Genomic DNA, 16,212 nt, shown 5'->3' on the forward strand with positions numbered 1-16,212 from the left:
ACTGCTTTCATATTCCAATACTCCTTCTCAAGCTCGAGGGTGGAAGATATCGAGCACCCCTAGCTTGGAAAGAAGAAGATGATGTTGGCTTACACCCAACCCTTTGGTTAACAGGTCTGCAGTCTGAGACTAGGTAGCAAGATAAGTGGTTTGAATCATTCCTTCCTTCACTTTCTCACGTACAAAATGACAATCAATGTCAATATGCTTTGTCCTTTCATGAAATGTGGGATTTGCAGCAATTTGGATGGCAACTTTACTATTATAATGAAGTGAAACCGGTCTAGAAATGGACACTCCTAGGGCTTGTGACTGAACAATCAGTCATACAATTTCTGCTACACAAGCTGCCATGCTTCGATTCTCAACTTCTGCTTGGCTTCTACTGACAGTATATTATTTCTTCGACTTCCAGGATATCAAGGAGTCATCTAATTTGATGGCATATCCTGTGATTGAGCGCCTAGTGTTAGGGCATGCAGCCCAGTCAGCATCACAAAATGCAGTCAAGTTAGTTGTGGAGTTCTTAGATAAGAATATCCCTAAACCAGGACATCATTTAATATACTTGATCACTCTTAATGCAGCATCCTAGTGAGACCTCTTTGGTTGTTGCATGTTTTGGCCAAGAACATGGACTGTGAAGCAGATATCTGGCCTTGTGATATTTTCCCACCAATTTTTTATAGCTGCTTATGTATTCCAATTGAGGGTCATCTGTATATCCTATCAGCTTGTCATATTCTGCAGTGGTCAGTTTGATGTTGGTTTCAAGTGGTGTGGAGACTGTCTTTGCACCACTTAATCCTACATCTGACACTAACTCTAAGGCATACTTCCTCTGATTGAGTAGTACCCCTTTCTGTGATTTAAGCACTTCAATTCCCAAGAAATATTTGAGCTCATGTAAATCCTTTACTTTGAAATTATTGTATAGAGTCTTCTTTGCCTCATCAATAAGTCCTTGGTACTCCCAATGATGAGGATATCATCCACATAGATCATGATGATCACAATACAGTCTCCCTTCTACTTGGTGAATAGAGAATGGTCATGTGGACTTTGACAGTATCCAGCTTCCAATAGAACAGTAGTTAGTTTGATGTTACATTGCCTTGATGCCTGCTTGAGCTCATATAGGGACTTCAGCAATTTACAGACCCTATACTCCCCATGTCTATGGAAGCCTTGTGGTAAGTCTATATAGACATCTTCATATAAATCTCTTTGAAGAAAAGCATTATTGACACCCAGTTGGTACGAGAACCAATTCCTTGAAGCTGCTATACTGATTACTGTTTGGATAGTAACCATACCCAAGTCTCGTTGCCTTCCAATGCATCCACCTCTTATTACATTGCTTGAATCCATTTAGGATCTGTGAAGGCCTCCTTAAAGGATCTAGGTTATGTTGGCACCAAAAAAGAACCCAAATAATCTTGATAACTGGAACTGAGATGAGAATAGGCAACATATTGTGAAATGAAATATGAGCTATGTGCTCTTGGCTTGATAGAAGTAACATAGTCACTGAGCCAAATTGGTGGTCTGGCTACTCTACTTGGTGTTGCCTGTGTGCTCTTCTGTACATGATTATGTAATGTATTATCTTGGTCTTCTTCTACTGCCTGTTCATATTGTTGAATTTCTCTATGATCAAGTTGTTGAACTGCATTCTGATCAAATGATGCAGTTGGAGGAGCTTCATCTGATTGCATTAGATCTTCTTGTTCTCCTGTGTCTGGTGTTGTATCACAAAGTTCTTGTGAATCAACAATTGAGTCACTTGTGTCTAACATTGTGGTTAGGGGTGTAAGAGGTGTAACTTTTGTATGTGTCATCTCTTGTGTAATATGATTTTCAGCATGAGGACATTCTGCATATGTTGAATCTATTCATGTATTCACTGGTTCTCTGAATAGGAAAATATCTGGTGCTTCCTCTTGTGCTTCAGTTCTGAAAGGAAATATTGACTCCCTGAATTGTACATCCCCGCTAACAAAAAATTAATGATCATCAAGGTCATAAATTTTTATCCCTTCTGTGTTTTAGAGTATCCCACAAACACTGTCTAACTGGCTCTTGCTGCAAATTTGTCACCTTTAGGTGGCCTACTTGCATAACAGAGACAACCAAATACTCTAAGATGATCCAATTTAGGTGGTCTCCCATATAACAATTCAAATGGTGTTTTGCCTTGCAACACTATTGTCACGACCCAATTTCCCCTCCGTTGTGTATCGTGATGGAACCTAGTCTTAGGGACTAGGTAAGCCTGACATTAATTGAAACAACAACATTATTTAAATAACATATAACAATTTGAAATAGAAATCTCTTAAAATTTAAAATTCCCAAAATCGGTAGTACAAGTCATAAGCTCTACAGAGTGTTTGCTAGAACACTTCCCAATATAATTGTCCAGAAATAAGAATAAACAGTGCAAAACGAAAACTTGAAGGTGACTCTGAAGCTTGCGAACGCAGCATCAGGTTTACCTTGAGTCTCCACGGCAACAGTCCACACAGCTAGTTAACGAACAAATACCTGGATTTGCACAAAAATATGCAGAAGTATAGAATGAGCACACCACAGCGGTGCCCAGTAAGTATCAAGACTAACCTCAGTGGAGTAGTGACGAGAAAAAGTCAAGACACCCACTGGTCTAATAAACTGAAAAAGTTTAAGTATATGAACAGCAGAAATATGATATCTACAGAAAGACTATGCAATATGGCTCTCAATACAGTAATGGCAATAAGAAAGAAAACAACAAGTATCAGTGGAATACCATAAAAATGACACAGAAAATTGAATGGAACACAACCTAAATCCGGAATCACAAATACAGTAAGGACAAGTAATAACTCAGCAACTACAACCGCTTTTACATCAGGTTTTAGTCAACAAACTCCACGAGGTACCAAACCTCGGACAAAATCACAACTCACGGGTTACAATACCAGAACCCTAACACTTGGCATCCTGTGCCCTCATAACACCTCATAACCGCACTGACGACTCACGTGCCAATAGAGCCATTCTCACATAGAAGGCAAGTAAACAAGGGTGAGCATATATGTTCAACAATATCAAGAACACCTCTTATCCGATAAGAGTGCTTAACTACGTGTATGCTTGTGCAAGTGTCCTAACATAGTCCATACTAGCAAATAAGCATAAGGAAAAAGAACGGACAACACATAGAATATTTTTCTCACAACTTTCACAAGATAAAGCTCACACAGGTAAGTGTACCGCTACACAAATATCAACAACAAGAATGCCCCTAGGCCATTACAAATCATCACAAATCAATCCCTGACACAACCCACCTTGTCTCGCCACGTGTGCAATAATAAAGTAAGTGTCCGCCTTTTCTCGCTACAAGTGCATAACAATGTTCCCACCTTATCTCGCCACATGCGCAACCCCTCCCCCCATATATATATATATATATATCCCACCTTGTCACGCCGCATGTGCAAATATCAATAGTAACAATAGCACGGCAGAAACCTCGTGCAACCCCATGACAACAACCGCACGGCAGAAACCTTGTGCATCACCACAACAATGGCAATAATACAAAGTACGACAAGTAAATCAACTCAAGAACTTTAAATCACAAGAAACGGTAGAACCAATTCACAAGGAATAACCACAGTAAAGAATGCTAGGTGTAAAGAGAATAGCTCAGCAAGGGAAAACTAATATGTAGCAATGATCCCATAATATACATTTCAACAACAGGGAAGCTAACACGAGTCAAATAATTCCAAACAAAACAAGTCGGCTAAGATATAGGATATCTAAACTTCTTTTAAGGTTAAGAAATTACGAAGGATAATCAACAATTCAATTAAGGATAAACAGCGTAAAGATAATTATAACCTCAATTAAGACTGAACAATTATAGGATAAGATAATAATAATTTCAAATAAAGATAAGCAGTTATGAAAAGATAGCATGACAATAGAAGAGGTAAAATCTTCAGTTAAGCCAAATAAGAGTCAAATAGGCAATAAGAGTGAATTCTGAAGCAATTAATTCAAATTAAAGCATGTAGAGGTGAAATTAGTAAATAGGAACTTAATCATATCAAGAACAACATCATACTCAGTGAATATAAGGACCTAAGACCCTAAAAGGCCAATTTTCCACAAATAAGTCCGAGCACGCACTCGTCATTTCGCGTACATGGACTACAATCAACATAGAAGACTCAAATCCTAAAGGGAAATCCCCCACACAAGGTTAGGCAAGATACTTATCTCAAAGAAGACAGACCGATACTCAAAAATGAACTTCTCGGGAGCAATGACATCCGGGCGGCTCAAATCTAACATAAATAACTTCAAAGCATAAATAAAACTCATAAGAAATTATTCCGGACCATAAAGCCTCAATCTTTATCAAAATCTAAAAATTGGTCCAAAAGTCGACCCCCGGGCCCGCACCTCGGAACCCGACAAATTTCACAAAACCCGAATACCCGTTCCGATACGAGTTCAACCATACTAAAACTATCAAATTCGATACCAATTCGTCCCTTAAAACATGATTTTTCATTTTGAAACTTTCTTCAAAAACCTCCATTTTCCTCAACTCAAAACACAAATTAAATGAAAAAATAAAGATAAAATCATGGAATATAATAAAATCTAGGTGAAGAATACTTACCCAATGGATTTGCTTGAAAAACCCACAAAGAATCGCTCAAAACCGAGCTCTACAAGTCAAAATATTATGAAAATGGCCTAACCCTCGATTTGGAAAATTTATATTCTGCCCAGGTCTGAAAGCATCGCGAACACGGAGAAAGGCTCGCGTTCGCGAAGAAGAAAAATGGAAGCTGCCCAGTTGTACTTCGCGAACGCGAAGACAAGCTCGCGAACGCGGAGAAGAAAATAATTACTGCCCGAATTAGTGCTACGCGATCATGAACAAACATATGCGATCGCGAATAAGGAAATTGATGGCCCAGAAACTGAGCTACGCGAACGCAAAGAGACGGGTGCAAACGCGAAGAAGGGAAAAGCAGACTTTCGCGATCGCGAATGGAATTACGCGAACACAAAGAAGGAAATTGAGGCGGTCAGCAGAGACACTTCACGAACGTGAAAGGATCTTCGTAGTCGCGAAGAAGGACAACAGACACCAGAACCAGCAGTTCAAAAATAGGGAAAAATGACCCGTAACCCATCCGGAATACACCCGAGGCCCCCGGGACCCCGTCTAAACACACACATAAGTTCCATAACCTAAAACGGACTCGCTCGAGGTCTCAAATAACATCAAACAATGTCAAAACTACGAATCGCACCATGAATCGAACTTATGAACTTCCAAAAGTTCCAACTTCGAACACTCGTGTCGAAACCTATCAAACCAACCCGGAATGACATCAAATTTTGCAGGCAAGTCCCAAATAACATAACAGAGTTGTTCCAACCCTTGGAATCACATTTCGACCCCGATATCAAAAAGTCCACTTCCGGTCAAAATCTCCAAAAATTCGACTTTCGCCATTTCAAGCCTAAATGAGTTACAAACCTCCAAACCACAATCTGGACACGCCCCTAAGTCCAAAATCACCCAACGGAGCTAGCAGAACTGACGAAACTCCATTTCGGAGTCGTCTTCACTCAGTTCTGACTATGGTCAAAATCCTAAGACTTAATCTTCCGTTTTAGGTACCAAGAGTCCCAAATCACTCTGAATTATCCGATAACTGAATTCAACCACGCACGCAAGTCAATACACATAATACGAAGCTGTTCAGGGCCTTATGTCGTCGAACGGGACTTGAATTCTCAAAATGACCGGCCGGTTCGTTACATCATTCCCCTCTTAAACAAACGTTCGTCCTCGAACGTGCTAAGAATCGCCTCGAAGTCATTAAATCACTGCAAGTACATACCCAACATACACTCGTGGGTGACCCCACGTCACCCCAATCCACATAATCCTGACGACACCATCTCAACTGTAATTTATCTTTTCTACCAATATCGATAAGCCTTATAGTCAAAATTCTCACCTTCCATTTATCTTCAAAAGACCCGATTCTAAATCCATAACCGGTATCAGTCTCAACCAGCTGTAACAACTCATGCCTACACCTACAAGGAACGACCACACAACAAGACACACCACACATAGGGCCATAATAACATTTCTGATCACAATAGCTGCCCGTAATCAAAACCAACACCGACAATTAGTCTCATATCCGTTAGAACCCTGTTTCAAACCTCCACAACACTGACAACGATGCATGAAACATGAAGACCTCTTAACTATACACCTGAATCAACAAGTCACAACTAACACCACCGGGCACACACCCCGCAAGCTAAAACTCAAGAAGCACAGAACGAAAAATGACTGGATATGTAAAGAGAACACATAAGAGAAATATCAAACAATGCCTAACAAGCACAACTCTCTATGAGTACCATCCTACAAATCAATTTAAATGGAAAATTAAAGTATATGAACAAATCACAAGGATCTCATCCTGATATAACTTCCACCGCGGCATGCAGCCCGGCTCAAACATATCAAATCACATGGAATCGCGAGGGTCTCACCCTCAACTCTGAATCACAAGTCGAATACACATCATACCAATGGAAATCTTCCACTAACTCAAATCTACCAATAAAATCACAACACTTACTAAACTCTCACCCCGATAGAGTATCAAATCACAAATGGTAACCAAATTACTCAGGAATCACATCAAACCTGCCATAATGGACAATATGAATTCACTTCTAGTCTCGTAACTTTCAAAAATGAATTAAAACAACGATAGACACGGCTATCACTCATAGAATCTCCCAACAGGAGCAAACACATATACAGAATACTAAGTCATGAACTCACCCATAGGTGGAACAACAAATAGGGGAACTCGCCCCGATAAGCAGAACCGAATTAAAATACGAATGGTTCCCCTCGGTAACAATTCAAAAGCATACATGTATGACATCATCTGGCGTAGTGGCCTCAAGCCTACTATATAAAACACATTGACGGGCCGGGCCTTCGCCTCTTGGGCGCCCTCTACTCGCCTGAATACTCCGATGTGACATATCCATCCGGAGTCTAGGATAATCTCTCACCCTGTGACTGGTATCTCCACACTCAAAACAACCTTTCTGCTGATGTGGCTGTAGGAACTGTGCGGTATGGGTACTCTGAGACCCATGAGCACCTGAAATACTATGCATAGCCTGAAGTGCAAAATGAACTGGCTGGCCCACAAAACCTCTACCATGTCGTACCCTGCCTCCAAAATAAGGACCAGTAGATCTCTTCAGTCTACGAGGCCTCCTCGCCTCCCTGTTCTCTCTCTCCTGATCTCGCATGTACTCTCCCTCATGGCCCCGTTTGTCCTCTCTCTTGATCCCACATGTCCTCTACACGGCGAGCGATCCCTACCACCTGCTGAAACGAAACATCTGACTCTAACTCCCCAGCCATGCTGAACCGAATATCATGCCTGAGCCCCTTAATGAATCTACGGATACGCTCTCTAACTGTGGTGACCAAAACAGGTGCATGCCTGGCCAAATCACTGAATCCCACGGCATACTCTGATACTGACATATTGCCCTGGCGCAGCTGCTCAAACTCCGCGTGTCATGCATCTAGAAGGGACTAAGGTACAAACTCTCTCAGGAGCATCTCTGAAAACTGAACCAATGTAAGTGAAGCTAACTCGGCCGGGCTACCCAACTCATACGCCCGCCACCACTGATAAGTCGCACCCTTAAGTTGGAACATAATAAAAGAAACCCCACTCGTCTCAACAATACCCATAGTGCGGAGAATGCGATGTCACTCCCCCAAGAAACCTTGTGCTCTCTGAAGCCAAACCATTGAATGTACGAGGGTCATATTTCTTGAACCTTGCAAGTCTAAGCTGATCTTCCTCAGATGTTGTTACCCTGACCACGGGCTGAACTGGAACCACAGGCTGTGTTTCCATGACACCTGGAACCTGACCGACGAGGACTCGTTGTTCTGGAGTGTGGGTGGCGGGAGTTTGGGTCCCTCCCCCGGTCTGTGAAGTAGCTGGTGAAACCGGAATCAACCACGTCTAAGCCAATGTACCAAACATACTCAGGAACTGTGCTAAGATCTCCTAAAGTCCCGGGGTAACAGCAGGCGCGTCCGGTACCTACCCCCAACTGGAACTACTGGCGGCTCCTCAATTGCTGCTCTAGTAGGTGCCCTAGCTACGGCATGTGCTCCTTGTCGGCCTATGCCTCTGCCTCTAGTGACATCTGCTCTGGGTGTAACGTCATTAATAACTGCATCTCCTGTCCTCACCATCTGTGAGAGAATAGAATGATAAAAGTTCAAATTTCGAGATCAATGAACTCGCATGATAGGAATGAAGGAAGTGAAATTGTCCTAATAGTTCTGTAGCCTCTCGAAGATAAGTATAGACGTCTCCATACCGATCCGCAAGACTCTACTAAACTCGCTTATGACTCGTAGCACCTATGAACCTAAAACTCTGATACCAACATGTCACGACCCAATTTCCCCTTCGTTGGGTATCGTGATGGCACCTAGTCTTAGGGACTAGGTAAGCCTGACATTAATTGAAACAACAATATTATTTAAATAACATCTAACAATTTGAAATAGAAATCTCTTAAAATTTAAAATTTTCAAAACCGGTAATACAAGTCATAAGCTCTACAGAGTGTTTGCTAGAAAATTTCCCAATACAACTATCCAGAAATAAGAATAAAAAGTGCAAAACAAAAACTTGAAGATGACTCTAAAGCCTGCGAACGCAGCAGCAGGTTTACCTTGAGTCTCCACAGTAACAGTCCACACAGCTAGCTAACGAACAAATACCTGGATCTGCAAAAAAAATATGCAGAAGTGTAGAATGAGCACTTCACAGCGGTGTCCAGTAAGTATCAAGACTAACCTCGGTGGAGTACTGACGAGGAACAGTCAAGACACCCACTGGTCTAATAAACTAAACAAGTATAAGTATATGAACAACAGAAATATGATATCTGCATAAAGACTATGCAATATGGCTCTCAATACAGTAATGGCAATAAGAAAGGAAACAACAAGTATCAGTGAAATACCATAAAAATGACACAGAAAATTGAATGGAACACAACCTAAATCCGGAATCACAAATACAGCAAGGACAAATAATAACTCAGCAACTACAACCGCTTTTACATCAGGGTTTAGTCAACAAACTCCACGAGGTACCGAACCTCGGACAAAATCACAACTCACGGGTTACAATACCAGAACCCTAACACTTGGCATCATGTGCCCTCATAACACCTCATAACCGCACTGACGACTCACGTGCCAATAGAGCCATTCTCACATAGAAGGCAAGTAAACAAGGGTGAGCATATATGTTCAACAATATCAAGAACACCTCTTATCCGATAAGAGTGCTTAACTACGTGTATGCTTGTGCAAGTGTCCTAATATAGTCCATACCAGCAAATAAGCATAAGGAAAAAGAATGGACAACACGTAGAATATTTTTCTCACAACTTTTACAAGATAAAGCTCACACAGGTAAGTGTACCACTATAAAAATATCAACAACAAGAATGCCCCCAAGCCATCACAACTCATCACAAACCAATCCCTGACACAGCCCACCTTGTCTCGCCACGTGTGCAATAATAAATTAAGTGTCCGCTTGTCTCGCCACACATGCATAACAATGTTTTCACCTTGTTTCGTCAAATGCGCAACCCCCCCCCCCCCACACACACATATATATATATCCCGCCTTGTCACGCCGCAAGTGCAAACATCAATAGTAACAATAGCACAGCAGAAACCTCGTGCAACCCCATGACAACAACCGCACGTCAGAAACCTCGTGCATCACAATAATCACAACCGCACGACAAAAACCTTGTGCATCACAATAATAATAACCGCACGGCAGAAACCTCGTGCATCACCACAACAAGTACAACAGCAACAATGGCAATAATACAAAGTATGACAAGTAAATTAACTCAAGAACATTAAATCACAAGAAACGGAAGAACCAATTCACAAGGAATAACCACAGTAAAGAATGCTAGGCGTAAAGAGAACAGCTTAGCAAGGGAAAACTAATATGTAGCAATGATCCCACAATATACATTTCAACATCAGGGAAGCTAACACGAGTCAAATAATTCCAAATAAACAAGTCGACTAAGATATAGGATATCTAAACTTCTTTTAAGGTTGAGAAATTACGAAGGATATTCAACAATTCAATTAAGGATAAACAACGTAAAGATAATCATAACCTCAATTAAGACTGAACAATTATAGGATGAGATAATAATAATTCCAAATAAAGATAAGCAGTTATGAAAAGATAGCATGACAATAGAAGAGGTAAAATCTTCAGTTAAGCCAAATAAGAGTCAAATAGCCAATAAGAGTGAATCCTGAAGAAATTAATTCAAATTAAAGCATGTAGAGATGAAATTAGTAAGTAGCAACTTAATCATATCAAGAACAACTTCATACTCAGTGAATATAGGGACCTAAGACCCTAAAAGGCCAACTTTTCACAAATAAGTCCGAGCACGCACTCGTCACCTTGCGTAAATGGACTACAATCAACATAGAAGACTCAAATCCTAAGGGGAACCCCCCCCCCCCACAAGGTTAGGCAAGATACTTACCTCAAAGAAGACAGACCGATACTCAAAAATAAACTTCTCCGGCGAAATGACCTCCGGACGGCTCAAATCTAACCAAAATAACTTCAAAGCAAAAATAAAACTCATAAGGAATTATTCCGGACCATAAAGCCTCAATCTTTATCAAAATCTAAAAATCGGTCCAAAAGTCGACCCCCGGGCCCGCACCTCGGAACCCAACAAATTTTACAAAACCCGAACAACCATTCCAATATGAGTTCAACCATACCAAAACTATCAAATTCCGATACCAATTCGCCCCTTAAAACATGATTTTTTATTTTGAAATTTTCTTCAAAAATCTCTATTTTCCTCAACTCAAAACACAAATTAAATAATAAAAATAAAGATAAAATCATGGAATATAATAAATTCTAGGTGAAGAACACTTACCCAATCGATTTGCTTGAAAACCCCACAAAGAATCACTCAAAATCGAGCTCTACAAGTCAAAATATGATGCAAATGGCCTAACCCTCGATTAGGAAAACTTATATTCTGCCCAGGTCTGAAAGCATCGCGAACGCGGAGAAAGGCTCGTGTTCGCGAAGAGGAAAAATGGAAGCTGCCCAGTTGTACTTCGCGAACGCGAAGATAAGCTCGCGAACGCGAAGATAAGCTCGCGAACGCGGAGAAGAAAATAATTACCGCCCGAATTAGTGCTTCGTGATCGCGAACAAACATATGCGATCGTGAATAAGGAAATTGATGGCCCAGGAACTGAGCTACGCGAACGCAAAGAGACGGGTGTGAATGCGAAGAAGGGAAAAGCAGACCTTCGCGATTGCGAATGGAATCACGCGAATGCGAAGAAGGAAATTGAGGCGGTCAGTAGAGACACTTTGCGAACGCGAAAGGAGCTTCGCGATCGCGAAGAAGGACAACACACACTAGAACCAGCAGTTCAAAAATAGGGAAAAATGACCCGTAACCCATCCGGAACACACCCGAGGGCCCCGGGACCCCGTCTAAACACACAAACAAGTTCCATAACCTAACACAGACTCGCTCGAGATCTCCAATTACATCAAACAACGTCGAAACTATGAATCGCACCATGAATTGAACTTATGAACTTCCAAAACTTCTAACTTTGAAAACTCGTGCCGAAACCTATCAAACCAACCCGGAATGACGTCAAATTTTGTAGGTAAGTCCCAAATAACGTAACGGAGTTTTTACAACCGACCCCGATATCAAAAAGTTCACTTCCGGTCAAAATCTCCAAAAATTTGACTTTCGCCATTTCAAGCCTAAATGAGCTACAGACCTCCAAACCACAATCCAGACACACCCCTAAGTCCAAAATCACCCAATGGAGGTAACGGAACCGACAAAACTCCATTCCGGAGTCGTCTTCACACAGTTCCGACTACAGTCAAAATCCTAAGACCTAAGCTTCCGTTTTAAGGACCAAGTGTCCCAAATCATTCTGAATCATCCGGTAACTGAATTCAACCAAGACGCAAGTCAATACACATAATACAAAGATGCTCAAGGCCTTATGCCGCCGAACGGGACTTGAATTCTTAAAATGACCGGCCGGGTCGTTACAACTGTAGATGGTAGTTTGTTGATCAAATAGACAGCAATTCTGACATAGTCTCCCCAAAATTTGGCTGGCATTGAACTCTGAAAACTTAATGATCTAGCTACTTCTAATATGTGTCTATATTTTTTTTCCACAACTCCATTTTGTTGTGGAGTGTATGAGCAGCTACTTTGATGTATAATACCACAGCAAGCTAATAATTCATTGCATTTGGCATTAAGAAACTCTCTGGCATTATCAGATCTCAGAACCTTAATTTTCCTGTCAAACTGATATTTTATTAAGGCAAGAAAGTTCTTCAATACTACAAACACCACACATTTAGATTGAATCAAACAAATCCATATAAACCTACTGTGATCATCGACTATGGTAACAAAGTAGTACTTCTTATCATATGTAGCTTTCCTATATGGACCCCATACATCTAGGTGTACCAATTGAAAAGGACTATTTGATCCACTATGTCAAGGCCCCAAATTCCCTCTGTAGGATGTCATAATGGCACCTAGTCTCTAAGACTAGGTAAGCCTAACAATTTACGGAATAACTAAATATAAATCTGAAATCCAATCCTTAACAGCTGAAGTAAATAAGTACTACAAATTAAACAAATTACAACTCCCAAACCCGGTAGGAATAAGTCACAAGCTTCTAAGAATTTATCCTCAATGTCTCTATACATCAGAGTCTAAAGAAAATAAGGAAGACAACATGATAAGATAGAAGGGGACTCTGGAGTCTGTGGACGCTGGCAGATATACCTCGAAGTCTCTGCGTACAGCTAATTCACTAATGCCTGGTCTAATAGGAAGTACCTGGATCTGCACAAAAAGATGTGTAGAAGTGTAGTATGAGTACACCACAACAGTACCCAGTAAGTGTCAAGCCTAACATCGGTAGAGCAGTGACGAGGTCAGGTTAGGCCCTACTAGAATAATAAAAGATAGGGTGTAAAGTTTAACAATATAATAATGATAATGACAATGGAGATGAATCTAGAAAGTAGTATGTCACAATTTAACCACACAGGATAAGGGCAAATAACACCTCGCGAAATGACAACAGAAATTTACAATTTAAGGAAAACACCAAAATAACCAAAGGCAATGCAGCCATAAAGAAATATCAACAAGAGCACTCCCGAGGTACCGCCTCGTAGTCCCAAATCATAAATAAATTCACAATATCTCATTTCCTTATATCACCGCGGGAGCCTTCACATTTAATTTTAAAGAAAATATTTTTCCCGAGCATCCCGCGTTTTAGCCACCTTTATCACACTGCATGGCTTCTAGTAGTTCCCCTACTAGTCACGTGTATCAAGCCACCCTTATCTCACCGCATGCGTTGGAATACCCAGACCTTATACCACCGCATGCGTATCAATATCACAATATATCACAATTTGTACCTTAAGTGCCCAAATAATTCAACTTGCCAAAATAAATCAACAACAAGAATATTTTTCACAATAAAGAGCTCACGGCCCAATCACAATGAGTACAAAATCTCACAAAATATTTAGGAATGAATAACTCAGCAAAAATAATATTTCACAAATTAAACACCTTGCCTTAATATCAAAATTTTAAATGTAAAATACTTCATTTTAATAATATTTAAATTAAGAAATCCAACCTTCAAATAATGCACAGAACAAAATAAACAGAGTTTCAACTAAATAGGTAAAAACACTTAGTAGGAATAGGTCAGGCAAATTTAAAATATGAAAATATATTAATGATGATGAATATAACAGAATAAAATAATTTAGTTAATATGCAATAATGATCCACACAATTAAAAGACATAATCTTCCATATTTAGCCCGTGTACACACTCGTCATCTTATGTATACGATTTTTAACACATCAAAATTTTTATATCAATACGAGACCTAAGGGGAATTTCCCCCACACAAGGTTAGACAAGTCACTTACCTCGAAACAGGTAATTCTTTACTCTACTATGCCTTTGTCTCATGAATTGGCCTCCGAAAGCCTCGTATCTAGTCACAATTAATTCGATTCAATCAATACAAATTATTGGAATTTAATCCATATGAAAATATAAATTTTCCAACAAAATTCGAAATTTAACTCAAAAATTGCCTGTGGGGTCCACATCTCGGAACCCGATAAAAGTTATAAAATATGAATTTTCATTCAACCACGAGTCCAACCATACCAAAATTACTAAATTCCGACCTCAACTTGATCCTCAAATCTTCAATCTAAACTAAGAGGGTTTTCACAATTTTCCAACTCAAATCACCAATTAAATGTTAAAAATAACTATGGATTCGGGTAATTTGACCAATATTGAGTTAAGAACACTAACCCCGATATTTTTCTTGAAAGATCGCCTCGCCCGAGCTCTTAAAATCCAAAAATGAGTCAAATGGCCAACCCCTGAATTATATGTTCTATCCAGGTATTTTCGCATTTGTGGGCCAATTGTCTCTTCTGCGGAGTCGCATTTGCGACCACATTTCCGCTTTTGCGAAACAGCACTGGACAGCTTCCTTTGCACCTGCGGACAATGGTCCGCTTTTGCGCAACCACAGGTGCGACCTCGTTGTCAGAGCCCCAAACTCGGGGAGCGCGACCGGCGCTCAACCGAGTGAACCTGGCCGAGCAAGCCTGTTAGATTTCCTTCTATCCAAACTCATCCATGAATAAAGAGGAGATGCACTCCATTAATCAAACACTGAAAAGATTTCAGTAACAACTCCCATTTCATTTCCATTAGCAGCTTCATTCTTAATTTCCAAAATATTACAAGTTTATAGATATAATAAAAAACATGTTTGCCAAATACCAATATTTCTGGTTCAATTCCCAAGATTAGACTACCACCCACAACCTGTCTACGGAGCCTCTAAGTACAACACAAGAGTAGTATAGAAGTGCCGACAACAAGGCCCCGGCTATACCTCAAAACACAATGTACAACTCGAATGACATCAGGTCCGGAATAGAGTAGGGCTCACCAAAACCTGCTGAGTAGAGAGCGACTACTAACGAGGACCAAAGCTGCCCGCTGATGAACCACCTGCATCCATTAAAGATGCAGCGCCCCTAGCAAAAGGGACGTTAGTACATATGGAATAGTACTAGTATGTAAATCTAACTGTCCTCTTTCAAAATAGAATGCCAATGTAAGAAAGAGAAAATCATGGAAATAACAATCAACAATCAATGGTATTCAAATGCCAAGTTAAAATATAATAATTTCCAAAATATGAAGATAACACTGTGAAGTGATAATCAAAATATGATGATAATATTATTTTTGGTTGGAAGATCTTTAGCACCGATATACCACTATTCACAATACCATTGTTCACAATACTAATGCCACCGTACTTTTAGCACGGAGTCCGAGCACGATCCGATCGGCTAGGCCATCTCATTAGAGACATCAACCACAATCACTCTCAATACCAATACCACCGTACTTTTAGTACGGAGTCTGATCATGACCCGATCGTCTAGGCCATCTCATTAGAGACATCAACCACAATCACAATTTCAATTACAATTTCCAGCACAATCACCACCATGTGTGCGGCATGACATCCAATCACGACCCGATCGGCTAGGCCGTCTCACCACAATGCCGTGTGGATCGACATCATCCTTTTCTATTAATCAATCTCATCCCAATTAAGGAAAATAATTTTATCACATCAATCTCATCCCAAATTAGGAGAATGATCACAATCCACTCCTACACCGGCACGTGTAGTTTCGGGGTTAGGTTATTTCAACCTACCCTTCCTCGGTGACTATCGATACTCCCAAAAATATTATTTTTATTTTTGCACACAAAGGTAACATAGGTACAAATGTATTTACCTCATCATCTTTCACGTTGTATGAATCTCCACTAGTATTTTCAACCAATAACAATAATAATATTCCCTT

General features: G+C 40.3%; 1 protein-coding gene across 10 annotated transcripts in view; it reads left to right on the top strand.

The window, feature by feature from the left end:
• LOC104088809 (sugar transporter ERD6-like 8) overlaps window positions 1–16,212 on the top strand; it is a 99,728-nt gene that overhangs the window by 25,266 nt on the left and 58,250 nt on the right. The window lies entirely within an intron of this gene.

This window comes from Nicotiana tomentosiformis, chromosome 10 (genome assembly GCF_000390325.3).
Source record: "Nicotiana tomentosiformis chromosome 10, ASM39032v3, whole genome shotgun sequence".
NCBI classification, from domain to species: domain Eukaryota; kingdom Viridiplantae; phylum Streptophyta; class Magnoliopsida; order Solanales; family Solanaceae; genus Nicotiana; species Nicotiana tomentosiformis.